A 10,349-nucleotide genomic window follows, 5' to 3' on the forward strand; every position below is an offset into this window, starting at 1 on the left:
CGAGTCCTACTTAATGTGTTCAGACCAAGGTTATTATACACTGCTCAAAAAATAAAGGGAACACTTAAACAACACAATGTAACTCCAAGTCAGTCACACTCCTGTGACATCAAACTGTCCACTTAGGAAGCAAACTGATTGACAATCAATTTCACATGCTGTTGTGCAATGGATGGAAATTATAGGCATTAGCAAGACACCCCCAATAAGGAGTGGTTCTGCAGGTGGTGACCACCGACCACTTCTCAGTTCCTATGCTTCTTGGCTGATGTTTTGGTCACTTTTGAATGCTGGCGTGCTTTCACTCTAGTGGTAGCATGAGACGAGTCTACAACCCACAAGTGGCTCAGGTAGTTCCCAGGATGGCACATCAATGCGAGCTGTGGCAAGAAGGTTTGCTGTGTCTGTCAGCATAGTGTCCAGAGCATGGAGGCGCTACCAGGAGACAGGCCAGTACATCAGGAGACGTGGAGGAGGCCGTAGGAGGGCAACAAACCCAGCAGCAGGACCGCTACCTCCGCCTTTGTGCAAGGAGGATCAGGAGGAGCACTGCCAAGCCCTGCAAATGACCTCCAGCAGGCCACAAAGTGCATGTGTCTGCTCAAACAGTCAGAAACAGACTCCATGAGGCTGGTATGAGGGCCCGACGTCCACAGGTGGGGGTTGTGCTTACAGCCCAACACTGTGCAGGACGTTTGGCATTTGCCAGAGAACACCAAGATTGGCAAATTCGCCACTGGCGCCCCATGCTCTTCACAGATGAAAGCAGATTCACACTGAGCACATGTGACAGACGTGACAGAGTCTGGAGTTGCCGTGGAGAACGTTCTGCTGCCTGCAACATCCTCCAGCATGACCGGTTTGGCGGTGGGTCAGTAATGGTGTGGGGTGGCATTTCTTTGGGGGCCGCACAGCTCGCCAGAGGTAGCCTGACTGCCGTTAGGTACCGAGATGAGATCCTCAGACCTCTTGTGAGACCATATGCTGGTGCGGTTGGCCCTGGGTTCCTCCTAATGCAAGACAATGCTAGACCTCATGTGGCTGGAGTGTGTCAGCAGTTCCTGCAAGTGGAAGGCATTGATGCTATGGACAAACTGCATTGTTTCCACATTCTACACGTTTACGGTTTTGCAGCGTGTGTGAGCTAGTCGAGGACCCAAACGCCGGACACCAGAGCTGAGCAGACAAAGTCCAGTGATTTATTAACCAAAAACATGCACACTTACAGTGGCTGAGTCCAAAAGTAAATCCAAAAGGCAAGATGATAATAATCCACAAGCTGGCCAGGCAGACGGAACATGAGTCAGAGACGAACAGATGTTACAAAGCATCCATAAGCTACAAGCAATAAACCACATTGATCCCACACCAACTGAACGGAACATAGGCATTAAGTAGTGAGGCAAACAAGCGGTGGAACATAAAACAGGTGGATAATATCAAGGAGAAAAGAATAGGAAGCAAAGCTAAACACAGACAGCTTCAGAATAAAACAGGAAGTAAAGTACACGGGAACACACCAGGACAGCTCTACCAAAGTAAAACACAAAAGATGGAAAGACTGCAAAATCAGGGCATGGACTGAGACCGGATCAAACAGGAGACAGGACTACGCAAAAACATGGAGACAATAGGACTAAGGACTTGAACAGGTAAAAAAAACATGCAGATAAACTAAGCTACAAAACTCTAAACAAGACAAGATCAAATAATGAAACACAGAAATACAGACCAGGAATAACATGAACTAAAGCACATAACTAAGAACTAAGGCAAAGAACTAAAATGCAAGACTAAGAACTAAGATAAGAGACAAGACAGATCCTAAGTAAACCTAAACATGCAAATATAATAATAATAATAATAATAATAATAATAATAATAATATAATAATAATAATAATAATAATAATACAAATAGTAACAAGGCTACACAGAAACACAGAACCAAAAACAAGTTAAATAGGATCAACAAAACAAAGAGCAACATGGGCAAAACAGTAGAACACCAAAAACAGATCAGAATCCTTAACTCATAACTGCACGTCCTATTCTGACATTTCTAAACTAATAAAAACTCTTCAAAAAGCTTCTTAGAGATGAAATAGTCAATGCTGTACTGCACTAGAGGACAAGTCATGGATCAGTAGGATTCATCCTCTGACCACCATTAATGTCTGTACCAAAGTTCATGGTAATCCATCCAGCAGCTCTTGAGATATTTCACCTCAAGCAGAACCATGGCTCAGGGTGGGCGGCCATCTGCCTCGACCGGTTGGGGGTGAAGGAGAGAGAGAGAGAGAGAGAGAGAGGAACAGAGAGAAAAAGAGAGGGATGGAAAGAGAGAGAGAAGGGAGGCAGCCTACACAATATACACACAGCGGTACAGACAGGTTTTAACATCCTGAAGGCACATTTGAAGTTTAGCTAACTGTTGAGTTTCATCTGGCTTGATTGATAGATATAACTGATATAACTATGAAAGTTTATGGAATATTTCCTGATAATATTGCCTAAGGGAAGCATATATAAAGTGAACAGGATTGGTCCGAGGACAGATCCTTGTGGAACTCCATGACTAACTTTGGCATGCATGGAGGACTCATCGTTAACATGTACAAACTGAAATCGATCTGATAAATAGGACTTAAACCAGCTTAGAGCGGTTCCTTTAATGCCAATGAAATGTTCCAGTCTCTGTAATAGGATCTGATGGCCAGTGGTATCAAATGCAGCACTAAGATCTAATAAAACCAGTACAGAGACAAGTCCTTTGTCTGATGCAATAAGGAGGTCGTTAGTAATTTTCACCAGTGCTGTCTCTGTGCTATGATGAGCTCTAAATCCTGACTGAAAATCCTCATAAACTATCGCTCTGTAGAAAGTCACACAGCTGTTTAGCAACTGCTTTCTCCAGAAACTTGGAGAGAAATGGAAGGTTAGATATAGTCTATAGTTGGCTAAAACATCCGGATCAAGTTTGGGCTTTTTCAGAAGAGGTTTAATTACAGCTACTTTAAAGTACTGTGGTACATAGCCTGTTGATAAAGATAGATTGATCATATCTAGTATAGAGGTGCTGACTAAGGGTAAAACATCTTTAAGCAACCTAGTCGGATGGGGTCTAAGAGGCAGGTTGATGGTTTAGATGAAGAAATTATTGAAGTTAGTTGGTAAAGATTGAGGGAAGCAAAACAGTCTAAACATGTATCTGGTTCTACAGCTGTTTCTAAGGTTCCTGAGTTTAGAGATAAGTCGGTGCCAGTTGAGGGCAGGTCTTAGTGAATTTTGTTTCTAATAGCTAGAATTTTATCATTAAGAAGCTCAGAAGTCGTAACTACTGAGAGCTATGGGAATACTTGGCTCAATAGAGCTGTGAGTCTCTGTCAGCCTGGCTACAGTGCTGAAAAGAAACCTGGGGTTGTTCCTATTTTCCACTATTAATGACGAGTAGTACGCTGCTCTAGCATTACGGAGACCTTCCTATAAGTTTTAAGACTATCTTGCCAAATTAAATGAGATTTTTCCAGTTTGGTGGAACGCCAATTCCTCTCAAGTTTTCATGATATTTGCTTTAATTTGCGAGTTTCAGTATTATACCATGGAGCTAATTGTCTTTGTTTTATTATTTTCTTTTTTAGAGGGGCTACAGAGTCGAGTGTCATTCGCAGCGAGCCTGCAGCACTATCAAGATGATTGATTTGGGAAGGACTGAAATTAGCATCCTCCGTTACTTTGTGATCTGATAATGAATTTAGAGCTGATGGAATCGCATCCCTAAATTTAGCTACAGCACTATCAGACAGACATCTTGTATAGATATTTTTGCCCAATGGCGTGTAGTTTAGGGAGGACCGATCCTGACACAGGCAGAAATAAATACAGAAATAAATAAATGCTCAATAAATAAATAAGCATCTAATTAAATACACAAAAAATAAAGTAAATAAATAAATGTAGGTAGTAATTAAATTATACAAGAAGGCATAAATGTATATATTTTAATTACTGCCTTTACTTATTCACCTTTGTTATAATTACCTTATTTATTTATTCTCCGTTATAATCTTCAACTTTATTATTAATTACTAATTTTTTTATGTATTTATTTATGTGTGTTTTAATATTTTTGTCTGTTTTATTCTTCCTTTGTATTTTTTTACCTTATTTATTTTCACCTATGGTATTTATTTCTGCCTGTCCTTTTACATTTCTGTATGCATTTCTGCCTCATTATGCAAATGAGGAGGGCTGTGTCTCAAGGGGTCATCTTCTCTCCTATTGGTGGACCAGTCAGACAGGAAAGCTCTAGGCCTACTCTGCCTGCACACATCAACGAGCTGCTCTTCACACAGTCAGATGGCTTCCTTCAGTGCGTTGAGGTGTTTAACAACTCTGAAGACAATACTACCAGCAATGTCTTCCTTCTCTTTTCATGTAGACGCTCCGACAGAGTGCTTTCAGTTTGCTGCATGCATGGACACAGAACTGCGGTATAGGAAGAGCACACGGTCAGCTAGCTGCAGCTAAATCTGGAGTGCACTCGTATTCAATTCTGTATGGTAAATTCAGTTTTAACGGAGCAGAGCGAGCTGACAGGCAGAGTTAGAGACTTTTTCTGTCCGTTTCTCTCTTTACAAAGACGCATGTTGCAGTGAGAGTCTTCTCTGAAGAGGGCAATGAAGTCTCAGTAGTACACGATGCGAGCACCACATACAACACAATTTATCAAATTACACAGCGGATGTACAGTATGAAATATGATTGATTGGATTATACTCACAGGAAGTATAAAACATGTTACATGCGTCTATTAAAAGTAAAGTAACATAAAAATGTCAGGGAAATTACTTACTTAGATTTAAGTGCTGCAGTTTATTGCTGCAGTACATTTGAAATACCTTCCTACCTTTCTGATAGGAAGCCTTCTTGAGGTGGTATAAAACATTTCTTCTTAAATTATGATTTGAGTTGTGGACAACTATGACCACATGAATTAAAAAATTAAACATTTCACTGCCCAAGTCAGCTATAACACAAGTCTTGTTCATTAGACTACATGCTGTACAGTATTTGTGGACAGGATTTATTATGCATTTCTTCTTCTTTGTTGCATGATTTAGAATAATAAGGTAAGAAATGGGTCTGTATTAAAAGTATCCACTGTTCTCCCATGCTCTAACACACAGTAACGATGAAATGTGTGCTGTTCTCACATTCTTCCTCTGTATGTACACATAAACAACAAGGCAGGGAAATATAAAAGGAATTTATTTTATTGTTTGGGGGTTATTTGTTGCTCTCCTTCTCCTCCTTCTACTTTTCCTCTGAAGAATATGGTTATGTTCTCCGCATACCTTTCTTATCTCTTGAAGTTGGTTACTAATAGGTTATTTGTTCACCTAGCCGATACGATAAGTAGAAAAAACAGCCTTACAATAAATTATCCCCCGCATTAATTATCAGGGTAGTAGACACCCTACTCAAAAATCTAGTCAGTAGTAGTGCTAGAGGGGATTCACCTCACATGTTGAACATCACTAACTTTACCTTTGGTCTCTTCTCAGATCACCATTGCTCGTTTGATGCCTGCAAGACTGAAGGTGATTTTAGGGGAGAGCACTGTTCCAACAGAATGAGGTGATGTTCTGCAAATATGCTTCAGTGGTTACTTTGTGAGACTGTATACTAACCAAGGCCATTTGCATTTTCTTAAAGTCACACTACAATATCCCCTGTCATTCTCGTTCCAGGTCTGGTCAGGTCTGTATCTTCTACATGAAGGTGTTGAGGTCCCAGAGTCTCAGGATGAACAGTTTGCAAGACGAGTGCAGTGTGACAAAGACGTCCTCAGAGAAGGACGAATCAGACTTCATGTGTCCAGACTCAGGACTGAGGACTCGGGCCTGTACAAATGTCAAGTGCTCACAAATTATGGGATGAACTCTGGCAGATGCCGACTCAATGTCACTGATAAGTTGATTCAGTTGAACTTTCTTTTACATTAAGCAGCTTTTTGGATAAACAAGTACCTGAAAAGAAATGTATTGTGGACTACAACAATCCACAACCTTTAAAGTTCCTTCTTGCGGCGTCTGGGAAATATTCAATTCAATTCAATTCAATTTTATTTATATAGCGCCAAATCACAACAACAGTTATCTCACAGCGCTTTTCATAAAAGAGCAGGTCTAGACCGTACTCTGTGATGTTATTTACAGAAGCCCAACAGTTCCCACCAAGAGCAAGCACTAGGCGACAGAGGCAAGGAAAATATGTTGCATCTGTGTTAATTTTTTATTTCATTTATAGTAACAAAGTAACAACACACATTAATCAACATTATTGTAAATATGCATGTGTTAGCCTGCTGGCCATCTTTTGGCTGGCTGTTGTGGATCTTTTCGTTTCTCTTTCAGTGAAATGTTTTTTCTTCACATGAATGAAACAGATTTGTTTGGTCTCTTAACAGCAGCGAGGGATCAGCCCGAACCTGAGAGACCAAACACAGCAAGCTGGGGAAGGATCTACTGTGTACTGGGACTGACAGCAGCAGCAGTTATGCTGGCTGTTTGTTACTATATATTAATTTTCTTTCTGAGGGGTGGTGATGGCCCAATGGACACATGCCTTTGAGAGACCTGGGTTCAATTCCCCACTGTGACACATCCACTAATGTGTCCCTGGGCAAGACACTTAACCCCTAGTTGCTCCAGAGGCTTGCGATCTCTGATAAATAGCAATTGGCGCTTTGGATAAAAGTGTCAGCTAAATGAATAAATGTAAATGCATAGCAAAAAAGGTTTATAGTCCAGTCCAGTGTTGGATTTGATTAAAGTTACAGCTCAGCAGATCAGTCAGAGGAGTTTGATCAACACTGTAAAGGAGACAAGACTGTTAGAATACAAGTTTATACCACGGACACAGAAAATACTGGTTCTCATTGGCTGGCAGGTAATTAAACTGTATATCAGCAACAACTTCTCACACATAACATGAGTAAAATAACAACAAACAAATAGCTTTTAAAGATTAAACACATCCTGCCTTTACATTCTTCAGTAAGTGGCCGTGGTATCCGAGTCACAGAATATAAAATATAAAATAATGAATTGATGGAGGAAACAGTAATAATGATGTGATTAATACATAATAACAAAATCTAAGATCTTTATATTTATATCCTGTATTTGACTCCTCCAGTGTTTTAACCTGCAATTATATCATTTAAATGCACTTTAAACTGAAATATACTGTTACTGTTTCATTGTTGTTTGTTACAGCTCCTATTTTCTGTCGGTTACTAACTTACGTAACTAATGACAAGTAATGATTGTTTGTGTTGTTTAAAGAAAAGTTATGTGGTGTTAACTCTGGTATTAAGGTCAAAGGTCACCAGAGAGACCTTTTTACTGGAAGTGAGGTGTTTTTGTTTAGAAATCCTCACCTGGCTGCAGGTTACAGCTGAGCTCATTTAGACCACCAGGCTCGTTCAATTCAATTCAATTCAATTTTACTCATATAGCGCCAAATCACAACAACAGTTATCTCACAGCGCTTTTCGTTGAAATGTAACTGATGATCACAAAGACCTTCTGCTGTCTTTGTGTTTTTACCTCTGATATTTGCTGGAAATGTTATCTTGTTGATTCATTTGTCACTGAAATGTTTCATGTATATTTTGTATATATTTCAAATGAAAAGTGACTGAATAAAATATTTAATATATTTTTTTTAAATGCAGACTTTTTGTATTGACTGAACGACTGCAAGTGACTTTCTAACCTGCATCAACTGAGAATTTGTTTTGTCAACTTATTTTTTTTTTAAACTTTAAACATAAATACAAAAACACCATCAAATAGAAAGCCATTTCTAAGGACCAGCTGAACGTCTCTTTGCATATATTGCAAAGAAAAAGCTTCAGTCTGGCCACAGCACCTCACCAACATCGCAGCAGTGTTTTCTCTGGTCGAGCAGCAGGAGAAGTATCGCCTGGTACTGTGAATCAGCCCTGAGAAGCTTCTACAGCTGTATCTGCACATGTAGCTTCCATAGTTTGCAGAAAAGGTTCACGAATGGGGATCGTGGTCATAGATCTTTCATCAGGCAGTAAATACTGTAAATACTCTGTAGGTAGAAATACAGTTTACAATCTCATGCATACATGCAGTGAAACATAATTTCTGTTTGGAGTACTGTGGTACACTTGAAATACTGTACTACAGTAAGAATTGAGTACTGTATTGATATGCAGTACTACAATACTATAATGAGAGGTGATTATTTACCTGGATGCTGCTGTGAGCCTGCTGCAGTTTGGTTGTTGTTTCTGCCCAGACTCCCTCACTGTTAGGAGAGAGGCAAGGGGAGTGAGAGGAAGAGGACGAGGAAGACCAAGGAGAACCGTAATCTCTGATGAGTTCAGGCCACCATCGTCTGTGTTGGCATCTATCGCACCAAAACAGCAGAATTCAGTTGTCCCCACCTTAATTGCTAAATTTGCTAAATTGCCTATTGAAGTGATGAGCATGTGAGGTCACATTATGAAAGTTAAAGGTTAAGTGTGAGTTTTAGTGACCTGTAGTGGTGAGGCTTGTGAATTGCCCCCCCCCCCCAAATGTCTGTTTTAAGTTTTTTGAAACACAAAACAAACTACATGTTTTTTCTACCAGGGCAGGAAATGTTTAGCCGGCTGATGCTTCCATGCTCTAAGCTAAAGTTACTTTTATTGCCAATTACTGATCGGCTGATTGTCTCGCTAATGTTACACGTCTCGCGGTGATTATAGACAGCTTCTAGCTAACGTTAAAGCTATTAACAACAATTTTCATTTACATCACTAAAGTCTGACAAACTTAAGTTAATTACCTGTCAGGCAGAAAACAGATAACTTCCAGATAACTGCCGTCAGCTGTTTGTATCTGTCCCGAATCCTCTGGCTTCATTGTATAAAGATCCACACTGAAAATTTATCTGATTTTTGTGTGTATTATTCTCTTTTCTCTATCAGCTAACAGAAAGTTTTATTCTTTTGCAAAGTACTTTTGAATCTATGAAGCACTTTCTAACTTGTTTTTAAACGTAAAGTTTGACTATTGTTTTCCACCACACTTTACTAATTTATTTTGAATATTTATTGGATATATTGCCATTAAAAGTGTTTTAACTGTGACAGCCAAGCTTTTTAAATCCCAGAATAAGACACAGAAAAGTTTCATTAATAGATGTTTTTACAGCATTTAATAAATGAATTAAAAAACCCTGCTGACTTACATTACACTACGTTATATATTAGAACTTGTGACCTTAATGTAAACAATAATGTCATCCAGGAAGTGTCTAATGTAAACAATAATGTCATCCAGGAAGTGTCTAATGTAAACAATAATTTAATCCAGGAAGTGTTTAATGTTGGACATTAACTAGTTATAACCTGCTCAGGGACTAAGGATGGAAATGAGCTATTTAGCTATTTTGCATTTACATTTAAGTCTAACTATGGTGTTGATTAATGTGCACTGTCCCTGTTAAATAAAAATAAAAATGTAAACAATATTTTCATCCAGGAAGTGTTTTAGTTTTTGTCAGACTCCTGAAAGCCATAGCTGGATCTCAACACCTCCTATTTTTTTAAATTTCACTCTATCTTTTTGTAACTGGACACCTATGACATTAGTTCCTGTATTATTAAACTGAGGGTGAGAAGGTAAACAGCTTGGTGCTGGTGTTATTTGTTAAACTAACAACAACCGGAAAATAGGTTAAATATCTTCTCAGTGACAAACTCATCATCGACTACAAAACGTAAAGAGTAAAGCGTTTACTGATGATGCAGCACAAAGCATCAGTAAGTAAGTAAGTAAACTTTATTTGTATAGCACCCTTCACAAACAAGAAGTGTCACAAAGTGCTTCACAGTAAAAAATAAAACAAATAACAACAACAACAACACTTAAAATACAAAACTATATGGCTTGTTAAAAGCTTGTCTAAAAATATGTCTTAAGGTGTTTTCTAAAAGATTCCACAGAATCCAAGGCTCTCAAGGCTAAAGGGAGAGAGTTCCAGAGCCTTGGAGCCACCACACAGAAAGCACGATCACCTTTTGTTTTATAACGTGTTCTGGGAACAGTTAAAAGGTCTTGTCCAGAAGACCTCAGACAGCGACCAGAAATGTGTGCATGCAACAGATCCTGGATGTAAGAGGAAGCTTGACATTCAAGTAATGGTTAAAATTTTAAAATGTACTCTAAAACCAATCCAAAGCCAATGAAGGGCCTTAAGTACTGTTGATATGTTCACGTTCTACCACGCTGAGGTGTAAAACATTTTTAACACCTGCCAAAC

This window comes from Micropterus salmoides, unplaced genomic scaffold, assembly GCF_014851395.1.
Source record: "Micropterus salmoides isolate LMB-PRFRI ecotype aquatic unplaced genomic scaffold, ASM1485139v1 Ms_hic_scaffold_2, whole genome shotgun sequence".
NCBI lineage: Eukaryota > Metazoa > Chordata > Actinopteri > Centrarchiformes > Centrarchidae > Micropterus > Micropterus salmoides.